The sequence below is a fragment of the Carcharodon carcharias genome, chromosome 2 (genome assembly GCF_017639515.1).
Source record: "Carcharodon carcharias isolate sCarCar2 chromosome 2, sCarCar2.pri, whole genome shotgun sequence".
Lineage (NCBI taxonomy): Eukaryota > Metazoa > Chordata > Chondrichthyes > Lamniformes > Lamnidae > Carcharodon > Carcharodon carcharias.
In genome coordinates this window covers 65,411,920-65,436,925 of record NC_054468.1, presented here as the reverse complement: position 1 = coordinate 65,436,925, position 25,006 = coordinate 65,411,920, and the positions used below count along the sequence as shown (strand labels likewise).

At 40.6% G+C, this 25,006-nt stretch overlaps 1 protein-coding gene across 2 annotated transcripts in view; it reads left to right on the top strand.

Moving 5' to 3' along the window:
• The window catches only part of rsrc1 (arginine/serine-rich coiled-coil 1), a 468,003-nt gene that overhangs the window by 92,175 nt on the left and 350,822 nt on the right, over positions 1–25,006 (top strand). The gene's annotated exons all lie outside the window — the stretch shown is intronic.

Here is a 25,006-nt window from a genome sequence, read left to right as displayed (position 1 = left end):
ATTTAAATATCTATAGAAAATCTTACTATCCGTCTTTATATTACTAGCTAGCTTTCTCTCATACTCTAATTTTTCCCTCCTTATTAATTTTTTTGTCATTCTTTGCTGTTCTCTATATTATTTTCAATCTTCTGACCTGCCACCCACTTTGCGTAATTATATGCTTTTTCTTTAAGTTTGATACTGTCTTTAACTTTTTTAGCTAACCGTGGATGGTGGGCCCTCCCCTTGGAATTTTCCTTTCTCATTCAAATGTATATATTCTGTGTATTCTGAAGTATCCCTTTAAATTTCTGCCACTGTAAATCTATTGACATATCCCTTAACCTCATTTACCAGTTCACTTTAGCTAGTTCTGCTTTCATGCCCTCATTATTGCCCTTATTTAAGTTTAAAATACTAGCCTTGGATGCATTCATTTGTCCCTCAAGATGAAAGTAAAATTCAATCATATTATGATCACTGCTACCTAGGGGTGCCTTCACTAGGAGATTATCAATTAGTCCTATCTTATTGCTTAGTACCAGTTCTAGTATATCCTGCTCTCTGGTTGGCTGTAGAAAATGCTTTTCTAAGAAACTATCCCAAAAACATTCTGTGAACTCTTCATCTAGGCTACCTTTGCCCACCTGATTTTTCCAGTCTATATGTAAATTAAAATCCCCCACAATTATTGCTGTACCTTCCTGACAAGCTCCCAATATCTCTTCTTTTATACTCTGTCCTACCATGTACTTACAATTAGGGGGTCTGTACACCACTCCCACAAGTGACTTCTTGCCTTTATCATTCCTCAAATCAACCCAAACTGCTTCTACATCCTGATTTCCTGAACTTAGGTCATCCCTCTCTAAAGTGCTAATACCAGATTAGTTAACAGGGCCACTCCACCTTTTCCTAATTCGCTGTCCTTCCTAAGTGTCACATACCCTTCAATATTCAGGTCCCAATCTATGTCATCCTGTAGCCATGTCTTTGGTAATGGTTATCAGATCGTACTTATTTATTTACAAGATGACTATATTTTAAAATGCACCTTTAACTCAGACTAAAATAACAAATTCTGCAAAGGGGGATGATGAATTCCTGATAAACACCTCAGTTCAGAGAAATGCCCTTGTGATCTAGCTGAATGGGGAAACTCCAACAGAAATTCACTGAGGTGTCAAGTGGCAGTTTCAGCACTTTTTGTAGTCTCTCACAGAACACAGAGCAGCTGCTGTTGAGACACAGGCAGGCAAAGAATTGGAGCTCTCCCAGGGACAGATTTTTGCTGTTTTGTAAGAAATAGAGGAGAGCAGAAGTAAAGCTCTCTATGGAGAAATCAATTTCACCAGAGTTGACTAACTGTTTCAAGGGTTCAGGTATAGAAATCTCTGGACTGCTGGATCATCAGGACTGTTGTGACTTGAGGGAAAGGAGGATTTGTTGAGGTGTACCATGCTGCTGATAATCATATCTGGGAAAACTTGGGCGGAGTGGAGCGATTGCCAAAGGATACTGGAAGTTTTGACCTGGCGTGTCGGGGACAGCTGACCCTTTTCTGGAGAGCTGGGAGTAACTTTTGGGACAGTTCCTTTGAAGCTACATAACTGCCAGAAGCATGGCATAAAAGCGTTTCGTGAAACATATTTCGGTTGATTTAGTTAGTTAATGCTTTATACTTAGTTTGATATATTAGTTTCCTGTTCATTAATGTTTGATCTATATTGATTTAAGTTTGTTACTTACAGTAGCAGTCTTAAAAAGTGAAATCTTGTCCATTGGTTTATTTCCGTTAGTTGTTTTGGAAATTCATCCCTTTTAAAAAGTTATCCATTTTTACGAGGATCAGAACAGGCAGATGACTAAAAGCTTGGAGCTATGTTTTAAGGAGTGTCCTAAAGAAGGGTAGAGAGGCACAGCGATTTAGAAAGGGAATTAAAGAGTTTCATGCCTTGACAGCTGATGGCATAGCCACTAATGGTGGAGCTATTAAAGTCCAGGATGCTCTAGAGGCCAAAGTTGGAGGAGCGCAGATATCTTGAAGAGTTGTGAGGCTGGAGTTCAGAGATACAGCAAGAGTGGTTGAAACCAGGTGACTGAATTTATTTAAAAAACAGCTTGGTACTATAATGGGAAGATCGGAAGGTTTGGCATTCTGGAAGGGTGAGGTTGAAGGGTCTCCATCACCTACAGCAATACTTTATTAACTGACAATGCTGCAAGGTGGCAATGTGCAGCATGTCATCAGTGCACAAACTTTATTAGCCAAGGACTGGCAGGATATGAAAGTTGAACAGCCTTGATCCTTTGTAATGTGTCTAATTAAAGTATACAAGTCATAATATTTACTCATAAAAATATCTCACTGTGATCACTTATTTGCATTGAGTTCAATGAGATAAGTTTTGTATAGCCTTCTGTTCGTGCAATGATGATTTAACCAAAATGCAACTGCGCACATTCCACCAAATGATTTAATGGGGACACCATTATCCACGCCTTTTTCCAAAACAGTTTACTGATACAGATAAGGGTTCATAGATTCATTCGTAAGAATCCTTTCTAGCATTGTTTTGCCATGGACCGTATCCCTGTGGAATGTCTTATTGCCTATGAGGTTTGCAGTTGAATTGAAGGACAGCACGCTTTCAAAGATAACAGTACAGAAATGCTAATGCGGTGGCACTGTTTTTGTTTTTTTTATACAAAGTTACCAAGGCCCTTGATCAGGCTCTTTTACTTTACCCTGATATGGCTTTGGCGGATAAAACTGTTTGTCCTGGCTGGAGTTATACTCCACTAGCTGCAAGGATGGTAGTGTGAGACTGCCTCTTGGACTTGGCTGCACACTGATTGGCTTTAGTTCAGGACCTGACTCTGGACTTGCTGTTAGTTTTGCATCAGTATGCACCTAGAAGCATTTTCTGTCAATGCAATATAAATACTGCCCTAAAATGATTCACACTTGCTTTTTAATTTGTAATGCTGCAAATTAATACTATTAAAACACTTCTGTATGATTTTCAATATATTCTAGTTTCTTCATATTATTATGGAATAATTTGTTGATAGTGAACTACATTTTTGATAAGGAAATGGGAATTTTGTAGAGGATCTGTCAAGTGAAAGTAACATGAAAAATGCTAGCCAAAATCTTTTCTTTTGCATGCTTCATTTTTTAGTACCTAACATTTTGTAATGAACTAATCAGTCTAAGTGGACTGCATCGTTTGAGACATCATTTAGTAATTTGTTAGAATTGTATTGTTTCATTTATGTAGGTTTGCCCTCTTTTATTGGAAGCAAGACAAAGTAGAACTGTAATTCGCTAAATGGCAAAACATATTATTTTATTTATAATGCTGGCCCACACATGATGAGTAACTGGTTAACAATATTTAGGATAAAGGGCATGTACACTTAGTTATGATATGCAGTAAGTTTCCAGAATACTTTAGATAGCAAAACCATATCATATCCTAACAAGCTGTGGTAGCATGCAAAGTTGGTGTTTGTTGAAAATTTGTGACAGCATCAACTGTGATACTCAGTCGGTCCTATTAACCCAGTCATCTGTGGCCTGGTTCAGCTTTGTATCCATGCATGTTGTGAGTCATCGGAGATAAGCTGGTATCTGCAGTTGTATGACAGTGATTACTTTATTGATAGTCTAGTGGGAAAATGGACAGTGTGTTCAGAAGATTAAATGGGTTGGCTGAAAAATAGTTGGAGGAGGGATGAGAATGTGATCCAGCTCAAGGATTTTTTTTTACTTCAAGATTATTAAACCTATTAAATAGAAAGAATGGGAACTATTTTTCATTATGTCTTGAATTAAGGTATTAAAAATGCTGCGGTTTTTGTAAATTATCTCCATGAGTGGTTCTCAATTAATAACCCTGTTCCACTGAAATTGACACCTAACTGCAATGTTTTGCAAAACATCAACTTTATTGTAGATTAAGAGATTTGATGTTTTCTGTGTATGTTCAGTATTTATTTAATGCTGCATAATAGCATAACATGAAGTGGCCTTGAATGACTGGTTCTGCAGTGAAAAATGTAAACTTTTAATTATTGGACTGAATATAATTTTTTTAAATTAATTTGATTATATTCCCTTTTTAATACTACTTAGAACCAGTTGATCTTCCTTCAGTTGGTGAGTTTTGAACACGCAAAGGTTAAAAGTGAATGTCAACTTGTCACTGCTGAATACCCACTCAGATTTTTCTTTCCCATGTTTCAGTTTCATGGTTTCTCCTGAACTATATATATAAGCTGTTAGAGTGCTTTAGAAAGTTTCAATCCTGAAGAACAATAAATAGTTTTCACAATTTTTTATCGATATAGTTTCTGAGAGGTGCATTAAAAGAAATAATATTCATTGTGGATAGAGAGCCCTACCATTAATATTCTGTATATTGGAACAGAGAGACAAGAATTTTCAACTTCTGAAGTTTTAAACTGGCTAATGGAAGAAAAATAATCAGGTGTAATAATCTGAATACTTTGGAAATATTGACTAAACAAAAATGATGATATATACCTATATCTTAATTCAAAAATAATAGGACTGTATAAAATAAAAATACAAAAATAGTAGGACTATAACATTTTCTGTCTATCAGACTTAAGGTGTCATTCTTCCTGTATTGTATATCCATCACGTACATCCACAAATTCCTTTTAATTTTACCAATGGGTTCAAATTCCACATTTGTGAGATGGCTACAAATCAGAAGTCTGTAGCTTTGAAAGGTAATTGAAATCTATGTTTTTTTAAAGCAGAAACCAAACATCATAGCATAAAATGGTTTTCATAAAAACTTCCATCTGCCATTTGTCTTTCTTACAAACTTGAATAGCTAGTGCTCAAAGTAAAATTTCTGATGTAATAAAACGATAGAATATTACATATTGAATTAATAAGATTAAACTTATCCACAAAATTCTCTATTTTTGTTTTTTTGACCTCCATTAAGTTTTTTACTGAGAAGCTTTAGCCTCTTTCAGAAGCCTGTTCATAGAGTTGATGTTCTTCCCTGAGCTGTCATGCTGTCAGCTGAAGGGAATTATTAGGCACACTTGTGCTTGCAGTTCCCAAGATGCCAATGGTTGAGCTTGTGCAATGTGGGAAAACTCCCAGTATGCATTAGTATGATTTTCTCAGAGCAACAGATGGAGCATACCTTTCAACAGGCGATAACTGTGGTAGAGTTTGTTTAACTAAAGATTCAAAAGAGGGCATGAGTTTTGGAGCTTTTTTTAAAAAGTAATTTCCAATAAACTATTAGTCAGTGCAGAGAGAGAAGATACAGGCAAATAACTAGAAAACCAGTAACATTGAGGATTATAAAACAATGATTACCCTGAGCAATGCCACAGGAGAACTGCTGTTAAATATAGATGTGCATATAGATATGTGTACATAATGTATGCACTAGTCAGTCTCTACTGGCATTGCACATAAGGAGTGGGGACCAACTATCCTTTTGAGGTGAAGTGGAGTGAGAGGTTGGAGGATAATTGGGCCAGGCATACAGATGTATTCCAGTCCACACTTTAAAGTTACACATTCTATTCTTAATTTCATACACTTTGATTTTATATTATTGATTATCTACTTGAAAAAGCTACTGCAATTTGGGAAGTAGAGAAGTAAAAGTGGTTAGAGCATTCACCTTTCTTTGCAGGACAGGCTGAGTAGCTGGGAGACACAAAACCAAAACTGGGAGGTCAGATTTTCTTGGCATTTCTTTTTTCAAATTCATTCATAAGGTATGGTCATTGCTGTCAAGGCCAGCATTTATGGCCCATCCCTAATTACTCCGAGAAGGTAGTGGTGAGTTATCTTCTTGAATGCTGTAGCCCATGTGATGAAGGTGCTGCTGCAGACCTGTTAGGTCAGGAAGTCTAGTACCTCCCCGTATTTTTGTTAGCACTTAGCTTTGTCAGTTCTATGAAACTGGCACTCCAATTTTGAAACAAGTAATATGAAATAGTCCAGAATGGAACTTCTCTGGAGGCCTCTTAGACATCGGTCCCAGCCCATATCACCTTGTCTGTCAGATTTTCCTGGCATTTCTTTTTGACTGCTCACAAGCGTCAAATGCTGATTTACTACAGTAAAGAAAATCTGAGCTCCTTTCAAAAAATGCACCTGCTTGGAAGCATCTATCTCATTGTAACTGCAACTTCAGCAGCACTGTTGGTTTCGCCGTTCCTGAAGTAATTTATGCTCAATTTTTATTAGTCTTGGTAATTTGCTGTCAATCCCAGCTTTCCCAGCTATACTTTTCTGCATATTGAAGCTCACTGTAACCATGGTTCATGATGATATTTTCTGTAGTGCTCTGTTTAATGTATGTTTACTGCTGATGTGTCTTGATGCCTTAATCTTGGCATCACGTATGAGCCAGTGTGGGTGGATTGTTTTCATTGCTGTCTATTAATTATAAGCTGTGGTTAGAACAGATAGTGACTTGGAATGACTGAAATCGGCATATTAAAGGAGGTATGAGTAAATAGGAACAGGCATAGCAGTAAATCTGCTAAATGTTTACTTAGCATCACCTTTGAATTGGTCCTGCCATGATACAAAGGCAGAAAGTGGATTAATTTCATACCAGGACCATATGAGATCAGGCAGTCGGGTGAATTTAGATCATTAATCAAATTGGATTTAGTTTGGCAGCAAGTACATCACAGCTCTATTGTCAATGTAAACGGGGTATTGGGTTATTAGAATTGCATTTATAACTTAATTCCTTTTCATGTATACTTTTAGAATGTTATCTTCCTTTAACCATACATCAGGAAGAAATTAAGATTTTATAGTAGGATACATTAGCAGGACCATTAACAGTGAGAGAGTGGGAGAGGAGCAGAGGGCCACCAACAGAGTGAGTGCAAGAGGAGCAGTAGGGCCACCAACAGTGAGAGAGTGCGAGAGGAGTAGAGGGGCCATCAACAGTGAGAGAAAGCGAGAGGACCAGAGGGGCCATCAACAGTTAGAGGGTGTGAGAGGAGCAGTAGGGCCATTAACAGTGAAAGTGTGCAAGGGGGCCATTAACAACAAGGGAGTGCGAGTAGAACAGTGGTGCCATTAGCAGTGAGACAGTGCGAGGCAGAGCAGCCATGAACAGTGAGAGAGTGCGAGAGGAGCAGAGGGCCCATGAACAGTGAGAGAGTGCAAATGGTGCAGAGGGGCCATCAACAGTGAGAGAGTGCAAGTGGAGCACAGAGCCATTAACAACAAGAGAGTTGAGAAGAACCGTGGTGCCATTGGCTGAGAGAGGATCAGAGGGGCCATCAACAGTGAGAGAGCCAGGAGGAGCAGAAGGGCCATTAACAGTCAGAGAGAGTGCTAATGTTATTGGGGAGGGTTTAAACTAACTTGGCAGGGATATAGGAACCAGAAGGAAATATAAGAGCAGTATATCAAAGTTCACAGAATATTGGGAGAGATAGATAACGCTAGAATAGGGAATATTAAGTTATTACATGGGGTCAGAGTAAGGGAGAAAGTAATAAAGTCTGACTTAGTGTTATTATGGTATGTGAATGCACAGAGTGTGGCTGATAAGATTGGTGAGTTACAGGTGCAGGTTGACGTGCAATTATGATGTGGCTATAACAGAGAACAGGACTGGGTGTTCAATACTCCTGGATAGAAAATATTCAGAAAAGATAGGAAAGGAGGAAAAGAGTGAGGAGCGGCTCTATTGATCAAAGCGGGGAAAGCAGTACTGGAGAGAGAGGACACTCCAAAGGGGTCAAGGAGAGGATCTTTTTGACTGGAACTAAGGAACATAAAAGGTGCAGTTACATTCCTCGGTATAGTTGATAGGCCACCAACTAGTGGGGAGGGCGTAGAGGAACAAGTTTGCTAGGGAATTACAGAGAGGTGCAAAAATTATAGAATAGTTATAATGGGGGACTTTATCCAAATATGGACTAGGATAGTCATAGTATAAAGGGCAGAGAAGGACAGAACTCCCTAGAGTGTGTTCAGGGAAATTTTCTACAGCGACATGTTTCCAGTCCAACGAGAAAGGAAGCACTATTGGACCTGGTTTTCAGGAATGAGCTACACCAAGTGGATCAAGTGTCAGTAGGAGAAAATTTAGGGGCAGTGATCATTGTATCATAAAGTTTCGGCTGACTACGGAAAATGACAAAGAACAATCCAGAGTGAAAATAATTAACTGGGGGAAAGCCAACTTCAGTGGGGTGAGAACGGATCTGGGCTGAATAAATTGAAGTCAAGGTTGGCACAATGGGCCACCTTCAAAGAAGAGAGGGTATGGACACAGTCAAGGTATATTCCCACGAAGGGCAAACAAATCTAGAGTTCCTTGGTACAAAAGTGATAGAGATTGGGGTAAAGAAGTAGCAGTGTGCTTATAACAGTTGTCATAATACAATTGAGAACCAGGCTGAATGTAGAAGGTTCAGAGGGAAGGTCAAAAAGCAAATAAGAGGAGCAAAGAGGGAGTATGAAAAGAGACTGAGGTGTTAAATGAAAACGTTGCATCTGTCTTGACCAAGGAAGAAGAGACTATCCAGATCATGGTGCAACAGGAGGTAATTCACTAGAAGGATTTAAAATTGTTAAGGAGATATTTGGTAGGCTGTCTGTACTTAGTAGAGAAGGCACCAGGACTGGATGAGATGTATGCAAGGAGACTGAGGGAAGCGAGAGTGGAAATTGCGGAGGCACTAGCCATAATTTTTCAGCCTTCCTTAGACTCAGGTATGGTGCCAGAGGATTGGAGAATTGTAAATGTTGCACCCTCATTGAAAAAATGATGTAAAGATAAGCCCAGGCTTATCAGTTCATGTCAGTTTAACATCGGTGTTGGGGAAACTTCTAGAAACAACAATTTGGGACAACATTAATAGTTACATGGGCAAATGTGGGTTAATTAAGGAAAGCCAGCATGAATTTCTTAAGGGAAAGTTGTGTTTGATTAACTTGCTGGAGTTTTTTGAAGAGGTAACGGAGAGGTTGATAAGGACAATGCTGTTGATGTGGTATGCATGGACTTCCAAAAGACATTTAATTCAGTGCTGCATAACAGACTTGAGAGTATAATTATAGCTCATGGAATAAAAGGGACAGTAGCAACATGGATGTAAAATTGGCTGAGTGGCAGGAAACGAAGAGTAATGGTTAATGGATGTTTTTCGGGCTGGAGGAAGGTTTGTAGTGGAGTTACTCAGGGGTCAGTCTTGGGATCCTTGCTTTTCCTGAGATATATTAATGACCTAGACCTTGGTGGACATGGCACAATTTCGAAAGTTGCGGATGATACGAAGCATTGGGAGTATTGTGAACTGTGAGGAGGATAGAACTTGAAAAGGACATGGGCAAGTTGGTGGAATGGATGAAGTTCAATGTGGAGAGATGAGAAGTGATTAACTTTGGTAGGAAAATCATAGAGAGACAATATAAAATAAAGAGGACAATTCTATAGGGGGTGCAGGAACAAAGGGGCCTGGTTGTATATGTGCATTAGTCATTGAAAGTGGCAGGACAAGTTGAGAGAGTGATTAATAAAACATAACATATCCTAGGTTTCATTAATTGGGGAATGAAGTACAAGAGCAAGGAGGTTATGTTGAATAAAAGCAAAATACTGCAGATGCTGGAAATCTGAAATAAAAAATAGAAAATGTTGGAAAAACTCAGGCCTGACAGCATCTGTCAGATGCTCTGAAGAAGGGTCATACGGACTCAAAACATAAACTCTGTTTCTCATTCCACGGATGCTGTCAGACCTGCTGAGTTTTTCCAGCATTTTCTGAACTTTTATGAGACACTGGTTCAACCTCAGCTGGAGTCTTGCCTTCAGTTCTGGATGCTGCACTTCAGGAAGGATGTGAATGCATGAGAGAGAGTGCAGAAAAGATGCACTAGAATGGTTCCAGAGATGAGGAACTTCAGTTATGAAGATAGAAGTTGGGACTGTTTTCCTTGGAGAAAAGAAGGCTGAGAGGAAATTTGATAGAGTTATTCAAAATCATGAGAGGTCTAGATAGAGTAGATGAGGAGAAACTATTCCCAATCATGAAAAGCTCAAGAGCGAGAGGACACCAATTTAAAGTGATTGGTGAGAGAAGCAAAAGTGATATGCGAAAAAGCAACATGATGGGCCAAATGGCCTCCTTCTGTGCTGTAACAATTCTGTGATTCTGATACAATTTAAGAATAGACAACTTGTGTACATAAGCCACATACTTCATTCCCTGCCATCTCTGAATGCATATCAGTCACACAGCCAGAATCCAGGGGTGAATGGCGGAGATCAAAACTGTTATGACACTGTCCTGTGGGTAGCGCAGGAAAGTGCCATTGATATAGATGATCAGCCATAATCTAATTAAATGGCAGAGCAGGCATAATGGGCCAAATGGCCTACTCCTGCTTCTATGTTCCTGCAAACTGCACATTCTTGATACTGATCTTCTGTGCAAAACTCTTAACAGAGAGTTCATGGAAGCCTTCTTCAAGAAAAAAATATACGCAACTGCAAAGAGGTTTTGGTAACAGCTGCAATAAATGCACCTGTAAATTCTTTGGAGCATCCATCCGTCACAATTTGCAATCTGCATGTGACAAAAAAAAATAGCCCGTAAACTTCAGATGGTTCTGCCGGGGTTACACCAATGGTTACCCAGAAAATGTTGGAAGAATTAAAATCCCTCCCCACAACCCCTCGCACTACCCACAACACCCCCCCCCCCCCCCCCCCCCCCCCCCCACCAAATCTTGGAACCTCCCCTGACCTCAGAACCCTGCCCCAGCTCCCCGACATCAGGTGACCGTCCCCTCCCCACTGGACTTCCAACCTCCACCTGGACTTCCAACTCACCCCCAGTGCAAGTGTTGTAAAAAAAAGGGAACGTGGCCTCCTTGAATATGCTGGATTTAGACTTCACTGGGGCCTGTGAGGTATCTTTTGATGCAGGCCCCAAGCAGCTCCGGTGAAAGGAAGCGTCAACATTATTTTCAAGATCAGGTAAGTAGGTATTTATTTCTTCTAATTTCTGCAGGTCAGCACTTTCCGACGCTAGCCGGAGGTTACAGCCCATAGATTGTACACCTTAGCTTAGTGTTCTGATAAATTTCAAAGATCAATTTTAAAGTTGTTTGCATTGAGGTTTCATAGCAAACTCTGTGAAATGTGCATTTTTTTCACTTTTGAAAGGGGGAGTACGTCTACTGGAAAAGCGCAGGCAAAAACCCAGAGAGAGAGAAATATAATGATGAAGACACTCGCTTGAATTGATTTATCTCCAGAAACATATAATCATGCAGTGCGATATCTGTAAACACTTGTAAATACCTAAGTGTTATGCGAGAGGAACATGCTCTCAATCTGAAATTTTCCCTGCCAACCTAACCAATCTGAGCCATCGGACTATAAGACAGCTTTTATCCTTTAGATTTTGTTCATTTCTGCTTATGTATTATTCCTCTGGGCCTGTATTGGGAAATAGTTGAGCGTATGCTCCATACACTTTGCAGGTTGGAATTATCAAATCTTGCTTCTGATGTAGCTCTTTTGAAGTTCTGTGACACAATCAGTTGAATTCCCCTGAGGCAACAGGGAGTACCATGACCTGTCCTGTCTGTGGCAGAAACAACTTCAGGACAACACCCACAATCCTAGTGTAATACTTACTTCATGCTGGCATGTGTTGTCCAAAATGTAAACACCATTACAAACAAAATAAAAGTCTTAAAAATTGAGTTGAGAAAGGCTCTGAGAGCATTAGGAACTAGTCCAATATTGCAATAGTGGAATACTACCAAGTCTCTCAATCCCTCAAACAGGACATCACCACAAGTTGCATTAGTTACATCCACAGTTAATTTTGCAAGTTCTCCCAGATTCAAATCTGGGAGCAGAAAGCACGGCTTTCAACTTAATGCCAAGATTTATGATCTAGTCAGGGGGGAAGTTCTTGACTGCCCTTTAAGTTGAAAAGGATAATACTGTGACCAAGTGACTGATTACTGAAAGCACAGTTGCCATTTTTTCATGTCACTACTATTTTTGCAAGATAAATAAATGTTGCTGTTTAAATGGACTGGATGTATAGAACTATATAGGACTCCACTTACTTTTCTTCTCCAGCCCCCAGTAAGGAATTTAAAATCAATTATATTCTCTTACCCTATGCACCAGTGGTTCCTGGATTGGTTTCTTGACCTATGTACTAGATAGATTCCATATAGTATGAAACTGGTCTTTCTGTATTCTTCAATGAATCTCTTGTCAGTTCAGCTTAGGATTCAGTAGCTATTAAGGGCATTGCATGTGCCATTGACCGCTGCATTATTCTCCTCAGCTGCTCTGTGGCCTTTGACGTGATCAACCACATTACCCTCCTCCAGTGACTTTCCTCTATGGTCCTCCCATAGAAACATAGAAAATAGGAGTAAGAGTAGATCATTCGGCCCTTCGAGCCTGCTCCACCATTCAGCATGATCATAGCTGATCCCCTATCTCAACGCTGTACTCCCTCACTCTCCCCATACCCGTTCTTGCCTTTAGAGCCCAGAAATCCATCTATTTTCTTCTTAAATATATTCACCGATTTGGCCTCCACAGCCTCCTGTGATAGAGGATGCCATAGGTTCACCACCCTCTGAGTGAAGTCGTTTCTCCTCATCTCAGTCCTAAATGGTCTACCCCTTATCCTGAGCCTGTGACCCCTTGTTCTAGAAACCCCAGCCAGAGGAAACATCATCCCTGTATCCAGTCTGTCCATCCTTATCAGAATTTTATACGTTTCAATGAGATCCCCTCTCATTCTTATAAACTCCAGTGAATACAGGCCTAGTTGGTCCAATCTCTCCTCATATGATAATTCTGCCATCCCAGGAATCAGTCTGGTGAACCTTTGCTGCACTCTTTTTCTGGCAAGTATATCCTTTCTGAGGTAAGGAGACCAAAACTGCACACTGCTCCAGGTACGGTCTCACCAAGGCGCTGTACAGCTGCAGTAGGACATCCTTGCTCCTGTACTCAAATCTTCTCACAATGAAGGCCAACATACCATTTGCCTCTTAACTGCTTGCTGCACCTGCATGCTTGCTTTCAGTGATTGGTGTACAAGGACACCCAGGTCCCTTTGTACATCAACATTTCCCAATGTATCACCATTTAAATAACACTCTGCCGTTTTGTTTTTTCTACTATGTATTCCGCCATGTATTTGCCCACTCGCTCAACCTGTCTAGATCGCCTTGAAGCCTCTTAACACCCTCCTCATTGCTCACGTTCCCACCAAGTTTTGCATCATCAACAAACTTAGAAATATTACATTTGGTTCCCTCACCCAAATGATATATATTGTGAATTGCTGGGGCCCAAGCACTGACCCCTGCAGTACCCCATTAGTCACTGCCTGCCACTCTGAAAAAGATCCATTTGTTCCTACTTTCTGTTTCCTGTCTGGTAACCAATTATCAATCCATGCTAATATATTATCCCCAGTCCCATGTGTTTTAATTTTTCACACTAACCTCTTATGTGGGACTTCATCAAAAGCTTTCTGAAAATCCAAATACACCACATCCAGTCGTTCTCCCTTATCTATTCTGCCAGTTACGTCCTCAAAAACTCTAGTAGTATTGTCAAATATGATTTCCCTTTGGTAAATCCATGTTGACTTTGTCTATTCCTGCTGATATTTTCCACATGTCCTGTTATCACATCCTTTATAATAGGCTCTAGCATTTTCCCTACTACTGATGTTAGGTTAACCTGTCTGTAAATTGCAATTTTTAAAATAGTGGGGTTACATTTGCCACCCTCCAATCTGCTGGGACTGTTCCAGAATCTGCAGAATTTTGGAAGATGGCACCGAACGCATCCACTATTTCCGTGGCCACCTCCTTTAGTACCCTGGGATGTAGGCTATCAGGCCCCGAGGATTTATCGGCTTCCAGTCCCACTAATTTCTCCAACACTATTGTTTTAGTAATACTAATCTCCTTCAATTCCTCCTTCTCACTAGATCCTTGGTTCCCTAGTATTTCTGGGAAGTTATTTGTGCCTTCCTCTGTGAAGCCAGAACTAAAGTAGAGTTGTTAATTGCTCTGCCATTTCCTTGTTCTCTATAATAAATTCTCCTGTTTCGGACTTACAGGGACCTACATTTGTCTCCGTTAATCTTTTTCTTTTTCCATACTTATATAGCTTTTACAATCTGCTTTTATGTTCTTTGCAAGTTTACTCTCATACTCTATTTTTCCACTCCTTTACTGAATTCTAAACTGCTTCCAATCCTCAGGCATGCTGCTTTTTCTAGCAACTTCATATGAATCCTCTTTGGATCTAATACTATCCTTAATTTATTTTGTTAGGCACGGTTGGGACACTTTTCCTGTTGTGTTTTTGCACCAGAAAGAAATGTATGACTGTTGCAAAGCATACTTTTGTTCCTTAAATATTAAACAGTACCTATCCACCATCTTACCTTTTAATGAAGTTCTCCAATCTATTTTAGCCACACACGCTTCAAGACATCGTAGTTTCCTTTGTTAAGATTTAGGACCCTAGCTTCTGATCGGGCTACTTCACTTTCCATCCTAATGAAGAATGCTATCATGTTATGGTCACTGTTCCCTAAAGGACCCCGCAGAACAAGATTATTAATTAACCCCTTCTCCTTGCACAATACCAAATCTAGGATAGCCTGTCCCCTAGTTGGTTCCTCAACATAATGGTCTAAAAAAACCATCTTGTACACACTCCAGGAATTCATCTGCCGCAGTATTATTGCTAATTTGGTTTGCCCAGTCTATATGTAGATTAAAGTCACCCATGATTACTGTAGCACCCTTGTTACATGCATCTCAAATTTCCTGTCCAATGTCGTCCCTTACCTTATCACTACTGTTTGGAGGCCTATAGACAACTCCCACTAATGTTTTCTGCCCCCTGTTGCTCCTTAAGTCCATCCAGACTGATTCTACTTCTAGATTTTCTGAGCTAATATCCTCACTCACCAATGCACTGATTTCATCCTTAACTAACAATGCCATGCCACGTCCTTTTCCGTTTTGCAAGTCCACCCTAAATATTGAGTACCCTTGGATATTCAGTTCCCAGCCTTGGTCACCTTGCAGCCATGTCTCCGTAATTGCAATCATATTGTACCAGTTTACATCTATTTGCGTTATTAATTTATTTACCTTATTGTGAATGCTGCGTGCATTCAGATACAGTGCCTTTAGTGACTTTTTAACATTTTTGCACATCTTTTTTGTACAATGACCATATTCGCTGCTAGCCCATTCCTCTGCCTTCCACATTTGCATTCTACTTTCCTGTCTTTCATTCCTATCTTTGTTCCCCTCTGCTGTGTTTCCCTGCTCAGGTTCCCAGCCCCCTGACAATCTAGTTTAAATCATCACCCCAAAGTACCAGCAAATACACCTGCGAGAATATTGGCCCTGGTCCTGCTGGAGTGCAACCTGTCCAGGTTGTACAGGTCCCCTCTTCCCCAGAATTGGTCCCAATGCCTCAGGAATCTAAATCCCTCCCTCCTACACCATCTCTCGAACCATGCATTCACCTGGCCTATTCTCCTACTGCTGATCTCACTAGCATGTGGCCCTGTGATTATTATATTTGAGGTCCTGCTTTTTAATTTATTCCCTAGCTGCCTATAATCTGCCTTCAGGAGCTCATCCCTCTTTTTAACTATGTCATTGGTACTGATATGTTCCTGGACCTCTGGCTGTTCACCTTCCCCTTTCAGAATGTCCTGCAGTTACTCAGTGACATCCTTGACCCTGGCACCAGGGAGGCAACATACCATCCTGGTGTCAAAGCTGCGGCCACAGAAATGCCTATCTGTTCCCCTTACAATTGAATCCCCTATCACTATTGCTCTCCTAATCTTTTTCCCCACTCTGTACAGCTGAGCCACTCGTGGCGCCACGGACTTGGCTCTTGCTGCATTCCCCTGAGAAACCATCTCCCCCAGCAGTACCCAAAATGGAAAATTTGTTGGAGGGGGGGATGGACTCGGGACTCCTGCACTACCTGCTTAGTGCTTTTACTCTGTGTCTGGTGGTCAGCCATTCCCTTTCTGTCTGTGCACTCTTGACCTGTGGTGTGACCACCTCACTGTACATGCTATCCACAAAGATCTCATTCGCAATTCCAGCTCCAAAGCGCAGATTTCAAGTAGCTGTAGCTGGAGACATTTCCTGCACACACGGTCGCCCTGGACATTAGAAGTGTTCCTGACTTCCCACATCGCATAGGAGCAGCATTCCACTTGGCCAAGCTGCCCTGTCATGACTTACGCTTTACTTTTACTTCGTCTAGTATAGAGAATATTAAGGACAGAAGAAATACTTACCAAGTTCTACTTACCAAGGCTGCCCCTCTTTTTACAGAGGAAAGGTAGAGAGTGAAAGGATCCCTCCTCCTCTCTTCACTGAACTCTCTGTCTCATCAAACCCCAGCTGAAGCACTCTAATGCAGCCCAAATCAGCATTCCAGTGCAGATAAAATTATTTCACATGGTTTGACTCTTTCCTGTTCCAATGGGACATATGGTTTCTTCTCCATTACTCCAAGAAAAAGCAGCAAGCCTGAGGATTGGGAACAGTTTATAATTCAGCAAAAGTAGACAAAAAGATTGATCAAAAGGGGAAAATGTAGTATGAGTGTAAACTTGCAGGGAACATAAAAACTGACTGTAAACGTTTCTATAAATATGTGAAGAGAAAAAGATTAGTAATGACAAATGTAAATCCCTTACAGTCAGAAGTGGGGCAAATTATAATAGGGAACAAAGAAATGGCAGAAGAATTGAACACACATTTTGGTTTTGTCTTCACAAAAGAGGACACAAATAATTTCCCAGAAATGTTAGGGAACCATGGGTCTAGTGAGAGGGAGGAATTGAAGAAAATCAGTATTAGTAATAAATGGTGCTAGAGAAATTAATGGGGTTAAAGTCTGAAAAATCCCCAGGGCCTGATAATCTACATCCCAGAGTACTAAAGGAAGTGGCCCTGGAAACATTGGATGCATTGGTGGTCATCTTCCAAAATTCTATAGACTCTGGAGCAGTTCCTACAGATTGGAGGGTGGCAAATGTAACCCGGCTATTTGAAAAAGGAGGGAGAGAAAAAACAGAATTACAGACCAGTTAGCCTAACATCAGTAGTGGGGAAAATGCTATTATAAAAATCTTGTTGTAAAAGATATGGTAACAGAACATTTCGAAAGCATTAATGGGATTAGACAAAGTCATCATGGGTTTATAAAAGGAAAATCATACTTAACTAATCTACTGGAGCTTTTTGAGGATGTAACAAGTAGAACGGATAAGGGAGAACCAGTGGATGTGGCATATTTGGATTTCAACAAGGCTTTTGATAAGGTCCTACATAAGAGGCTAGTGGGCAAAATTAAGGCACATGAGATCGGGGGTAATATACTGGCATAGATTGAGAATTGGTTGACAGACCGGAAACAGAGAGTGGGTCTTTTTACGGATGGCAGGCAGTGACTAGTGGTGTTCCGCAGGGATCAGTGCTTGGGCCCCAACTATTCATAATATATATATTATAATATATATAAATGACTTGGATGAGGAAACCAAATGCAATATTTCTAAGTTTGCTGACGACACAAAACTGGGCGGGGTTGTGAGGAGAATGCAAGGAGTGAAGCCTCCTTGATTTAGACAAGTTGTGTGTGTGGGAACACATGGCAGATGCAGTATAATGTGGATAAATGTGAAGTTATACACTTTGATGTGAAAAACAGAAAGGCAGAGTAATATTTAAATGGTGATATATTGGGAAATGTGGCTGTACAAAGGGATCTGGATGTCCTTATACACCAGTCAATGAAAATAAATAGGCAGGTGCAGCAAGCAATTAGGAAGGCAAATGGTATGTTGGCCTTCGTTGCAAGAGGATTTGAGTTCCGAAGTAGGGATGTCTTACTGCAGCTATACAAGGCCTTGGTGAGACCACACCTGGAGTATTGCCTGTAGTTTTGGTCTCCCTACCTAAGAAAGCAAATACTTGCCATAGAGGGAGTGCAGTGAAGGTTCACTAGGCTGATACCGGGGACGTCAGGATTGTCAAATGAGGAGAGATTGGTTCGAATGGGCCTGTATTCACCTGAGTTTAGAAGAATGAGAGGGGACCTGATTGAAACATATAAAATTCTAACAAGGCTAGACAGACTGGATACAGGGAGTATGTTCCCCCTGGTTGGGAAGTCCAGAACCAGGGGCAACAGTCTCAGGATACGGGGCAGGCCATTTAGGACTGAAATGAGGAAATATTTCTTTACTCAGGCATTGGTCAACCTGTTGAATTCTCTCCCACAGAAGGCTGTGAAGGCCGGGTCACTGAGTACATTCAATAAAGAAATTGATTTTCTTTTGGATATTAGGGGCATCAAGGGTGATGGAGAGAAAGTTGGAATATGATGTTGCGATTAAGGATCAACCATGATCAAATTGAATGGTAGAGCAGGCTTGAAGGGCTGAATGGCCTACTCCTCCCAGTTTCTATATTTCTTTTGGTGTGCACAAGGCACCATTGTTCCTTATCTCATTTACTTATCTGTATTTTCTCTTGAGTAATATTAGTCATGAACACAGGGTTGTTTTTCATACGTTTGTTGATGATACCCAGCCATATATCTCCACTGTTAATCCTGAATCATTGCCCTCTTTGTGTTTTTACCTCAAATGCACAGTTGCTGAAGCTTAGTTAGCTTTATCAGAACCAGTCTTGTTTCTTGCAGTACCCTGCTTGTCAGTCTCCTGAGCTTGAACCCTATGTATATTCCAACTTATTCAGAGTTCCATCACCTGCTTCATGGATAAAATCCTCCTCTATCTTTCACCCCTATCCGTGCTAAAAAAAGATTGGCTGCTTGTCTCCAAGTATCATATTTAGATGTGACTTTACCTCTCCCAAACTTTGCAAATTCCTCCAAAGTTAAGTCTGTTTGGAGAAGTGCTTTTGTGTACTGTGGTTTGCCATAGTCATGTGACTTCTGATGTCATTGTTTGTGTATAAAAGCTTGAGAGCAGTAGCCATTTCACCTACCACTTGCAACATGCTGTCAGAAGTGCCAAGCTGAAATTGAGTGGATTTTGATAGCTGAAAGTGAGCCAGCTGCAGTGAGAAACAGCAGAGAATAAGTAAAACTTCAGTCTGCAACTTTGTACTGGACATTGACTGCTAGGTGAGTCAGTGTGGCTTTGAACACTACTGCCAGCTCCTATGGAGGAGAAAGAGGAGTTGAAAACAAATTAGAATTATTTTCCGTCTCAATGGCAGAACTATGAAATTGCCACAGAGTTAAACAAAAAAACCTGAACAAATAAGAATAACAACAATATTTTCAGTGCTGGGGAAAGAGTGCTGCAAGTTGTATTGCACCTTTGACCTCACTGAGGAGTAGAAAAGCCAGTTTTGTGAAATTTTGAAGGCCTTGAAGACCCACTTTGAGCCCTCTACTTATGTTATTTATGAATGCTTTATGTTCAACACCAGAACTGAAGAGGAAGGGGAGAATATTTATCGGTATGTGACTGCATGGAGATGTCTAGCTGAATCTTGTGTTTGAACAACTGAGGGATGACCGGATCAGAGATAGGATTGTCTTTGGAACAAGAAACCTCGTCATGAGAGAATGTCTGCCGAGAGAAGGGAAACTTACTTTCAAGAAAGCTGTTGATATGTACAGAAGCTCTGAAGTGGTCAGTCATCAGCTGAGGTGTATTGACAGGAGAAATGGTGAGCCTTTGCACTGCTGAATGGCAGCTTGGGCCTTCCAAACAACAACACAATGGAGAAAGGAACTATTTACAGAAAGGCCAGCAGAAAGATCAAAGCAGGACTACTGGATGTAATTATTGCGAAGAAAAGGAAGCATGTCCAGTGTTGGGAAAGCAGTGCTCTAGCTGCAGGAACTAAATCACTTTGCTTCTAAGTGTTTTGCTGGAAAGAAGAAAAGCAAGCCTATAAAGATGGTTGCTGGAGAAATGCAGGACGATGAATCCTGACAAATCACTCAATGCCCTAGATCAAGTTGGCACCGTCAAGTTTCAAGGAAAAAAAAGGTTTGTGACTGTTGGAATGATGACTGCAGGAGAGCATCAAGTTATGTACATCAGATAGACACTGATGCTACATCATGAGCTTTGCATATTTATGTGAAATTGCTTAAGATGATGACCCGAAAATGAAGCTGTTGAAGGTAAAGTTGGCTATATGATGGAACAATGCTCACCCTAAAAGGACAAAGTAAGCTGAGAGCCCAATGCAATGGGAAGAAAGAAGATTTGCAGTTCCAAATAGCAGATACTAAGCAAAGTTTACTTATCTCAGCTGAAACAAGTCAAAGGCTAGAACTGGCAACCCTCCATGTACCAGAAGAGGTTTACAGTGTTTCACACAGCACAAAGCCATTGACTGCTGAACATATAAAAAATTACAAAGATGTTTTCACGGGTCTTGAATGTCTTCTTGGTGAATATCATCTTGAAGTAGATTAGAGTGTGAGACCAACTCAGTTTCTTCCAAGGAGAGTTCCAGCTGCACTCAATAAGATAGAGGGGCTGGAATAGATGGGAGTAATCAAGAAAGTGATAACTCCTACAGACTGGATTAGCAGCAAGGTAGAAGTAAAAAAAAACTGGAAACCTGAGAGTATGCATAGATCCGGAAGACCTCAATAAAGCTTTGAGGAGATCTTATTACCCAATGCCAACCATTGAAGAATTTTGCTGCAACTTGCCAGTGCAAAGATCTTTGCCACCCCAGATGTGAAAGATGGATACCAGCAATTGAAGTTGGACAAAGCAGCAGTTTTCTGCATTCTAGACACCATTTGGGATGTACAAATTGTTGCTCAAGACCTTTGGCGTTTCTACTGCTCCGGAAGAGTATCAGCACAGACAGTATGAGATAGCCAGTGATTCTCCAAGAGTAGAAGTGATCATGGATGACCTGTTGGTCAATGGATGTGGAGATATGATGGAAGAAACCAACGCAGACCATGATCAGAATTTAGTGAGACTGCTGGAGAGAGAGCTAGCCAGATGAGCCTTAAGCTGAATATGAAGAACCTGCAACTGGAGATGACCGAAGCCAAGTAGGTCATGTACTGACAGTAAAAATAATTCGCCCTGATCCTGACGAGGCGAGAACTGTAGCAGAGCTGCAGCAAACAACAGATGTGAAAGTTGTGCAATGATTATTTGGATTTGTAAACCATCTAGCAAAGTTCAATTTGTCATTAGCGTGTGAACCTCTACATAAACTCACTGCAAAGGATGTTCAATGGTACAGGGCTGCAGAACAAGAAGCAGCTTTCAGTCAAATCAAACAACTGGTGACAACAATGCCAGTGCTGAGTATTAACGATGAAGTCACCCTGCAGTGTGATGCCAGCAAGACAGGACTTGGAACGTCCTTCATGCAGCAAGGACAACCTGTTGTATTTGCATCCAGAGCATTAACAAGGCTGTGCACTGATTGAGAAAGAGTTCCTTGCTTTTGTCTTTGCTTGTGAGCATTTTAATCAAGACCTGTTTGGGAGAGTCAAAGTAACAAATCACTTCAAAGCATCTTGCTCATATTGTTCCTATGTGCTGAAAGCATCTGCAAATTATGTTATTTCATTTGCAGCGATATCATTTGGAAGTTGTGAGAATGGATGTTATTTTTAAAAATATTTCTGGGGAATATTGTGTTTTTGAAGAAGGTTGTGTGTGTAAATGATTTAATTAAGCTGAGGAAAAGTTACTAGAAGACATGGTCTGGGAGATTTAAGGCATGAAAGGATAGAAGGGTTAGGTTTGTGCACTTGAAATAAGATATGAGGGGTTTGAGGTAAAGCGAATAGGTTGGATCTAACATTTGCATTTTTAGATAAGTTGAGAGTTCGTTTGAATATCAAAGGGAAGTCGGAGGCGACTAGAAATATGTTTGCATCTTGCAGGAGCTCCATAGGTAAATAGAAGAAGGTATATTACATTTTATTGGTCCAAAAGCGGAGACAAAATAGAAACATGCAAGATTTTATGTTTGGAAGGATTTGAGTTTCAAAGAGGGGTGAAAATAATGGAACCTGATATGAAAGGAGGAAAAAGATATTTTAGAGTTACTGTGGAAAGCTTAAGTTAGTTGGTGGTTGTTGAGCTGTTAGCTGTCACTGTGGGCTATTGGCTGTGAAGAAGATCTCCTGGAAAAACTTTAGGCTGGGAGAAGATGTCATCCAGTCAAGCCAGAAAAGTCATGGGCTGCAAAAAGCAGTCATATTCTGAAGTCTTGGGTTTCCCCAGCAGAGTAGGAGAGTTTACGAGGTCGTGTGGTATACCTTTATTAAAGCTACAGCAGGTTGCCTTGGGTAATATTACTGGATTTTTATAGTTAAACATCTATAAAGGATTGTTGCCTGGAAGGCAGGTCTGACCAAGTGGGGGAATGTTTTGTAAGACTAATCTTAACTGTGCAACTATAATCTTGTGTACTAAGTTTTCTTTTATTCTTGTTAATAAAACTTTTAAATTTTAAAATCCCAAAGGTGTTATTGGACTTCTTGTGCTGAGATCAGTACATTTTCTTCTTGTTTTCAGAATACAAAAAAAAGGGTTATGGCCCAAAAGCCAAGTTTCTCTCCAGGATTCGGTTTACACAGTAATTAACATCTGCCGTAGTCATAACAAAGTGAAATACAAGCAGGGGAAGTGGATGTACAATGCTGACATGCTGTCAAGCGCTACATTTCCTTTGAAGGAAGTTGCTGAAGTTCGTGCAGAGTGTGAAATCTTTCAGATACAATGAGAAGCAACAGGATGGCACACACTGGAAGTCACCAACCCAGCAAACATTGAATCTCTCAGACAAGTATCTTGTCTCAGATCAAGCAAACTATGTAACAAGATGCAGTTCTCTAAGTGCTTCAGAAAATAGTGATGAAAGGATGGCTTGAAAGGATGGCTTGAAACCATCGTAGGCACATCTAATGCTGCAAGAGGGTATTGGGCATGCAGGGATGAAGTGATTACCCAGGTTGGCAACTTATATAAAGGAACTAGAGTCATTACCCCTGAAGAGATTAGAATAGCGATGCTGAAGTGCATCCATGCCCATGCAAGCCATCAAGGAATTGAGTCTAGCCTGAGGAAGGGAGGAGAAGTGCTCTGCTGGCTAAACATGAGCAATGAGATCAAGAACCATATCGAGCAATGAGATCAAGAACCATATCAACCAATGCAGTGTGTGTAATGGACATGAAGCTAAGCAAGCTAGAATCCCAAACAGACCATGGATGAAGCTTGGAGTAGACCTCTTCACTCTCTTTGGAATTGACTATCTCATCAGCAACTACTATTCAGACTACTGGGAGTTAGACAAGCTGACATCAGCCTGCACCAGTGAGGTTGTAGAATGCCTGAAAGCACACTTCAGTCATTATGGCATTCTTGACATTGTGATAAGCGACAATAGCCCTCGGTGCATGAGGGAAGAATTCAGGCACTTTATAAATGATTGGAAAATGCAGCACTGAACATCATCTCCACACTTTCCCCAGTCAAATGGAAAGGATGAGCAATGGGAATTGCCAAAGGGATCATTAAAAAATCAAGTAGATCCAGCACAGATGTGTACAAGGCAATCCTGGAGTGGAGAAACACACCTAACGAAGACATGGAAAGTAGCCCAATCCATTGACTACTGTCATGCCACACCCAAACTACTCTTCCAATCGCTAAAAAACTACTGAAGCCAAAAGTAGTGAGTGACTGACAAAATCAAAATGAAACAACAGCCAAATTTCACTTTTAATAAAACTGCCAAATCATTGCCAGAACGGAGAGTTGAAGACCCAGTCAGTGTGCAAACATTCAATGCTCGCAACATAAGTCAGCCCACTTGACAACTTGGGACCTGCGTAAAAAATTTATCACCTCAATCGTATACAGTGAGAATGAATGACCAGATATATATAGTTGTAATCGCAAACCCATACGTACAACTCGAGAAGCAGCTCCTTCACAGCAGACAGTTGATGAGGAAGATGATTTTACCAATCGCACAATGAACTCAATGACCATCAGTCCCAGTGGTTTACTGTTCCAACAAAGGCAACAGATAAGCAGCAACAATTACCACCGCAGCAACAACAGGAGATTGGTCAACAAAATTGAAGCATATGCAATAGGTGGTAATATACTGGCACGATTAAGGATTGGTTAACAGGCAGAAAACAGAGAGTAGGAATAAATGGGTCATTCTCATGTTGGCAGGCTGTGACTACTGGGGTACCGCAAGGATCAGTACTTGGGCCCTAGCTGTTTACAAATAAATCAATGATTTCAATGTGGGGACCAAATGTAATATTTCCAAGTTTGCGGATGACACGAAGCTAGGTGGGAATGTGACTCTAATGGCTGCCCCCTGCGCTGTAGCCATCCTCCTATTCTGTGATTCTTTGGTTCTGGTTCTCAACTTTGAAGGACTTTGGAATGTTTTGTTACTTAAATGTGCTATATAAATGCAAATTATTGTAAAGGTTGATCAACAGCAGCACAAACTGAGTGTGTTTCTAAAAAGTTCCAAAGAGGCAATACTTGGTATATGTCAGCCATGCAGTAAGGAAGAAAATATTACTGAGTTTCAAAACTGAATATTGTTATCTCATGCACTGGTGGAAGGGAATCATAATTCTTCCCGTGGCTGCTGTTACCAGTGACATGCAGCAAATGGGTTTCAGTACCCTCGGGTAAGCTTAAAGCAGCTACAAATCTAGAACCTGTAAGAGTGTAAGCAAAATAGTGATAGAAAAGTTAGCACCTGACCAATTATACAATTTACTTTTCTGGTCTGCCTGGATACCTGGAAGTAATGCAACTTTAGAATTATCAGGGCATTGCTTCATGGGACCAAATTCCAAATATGCTCTCTGTACCAGAAGAATCTTTCACAGACATTCAC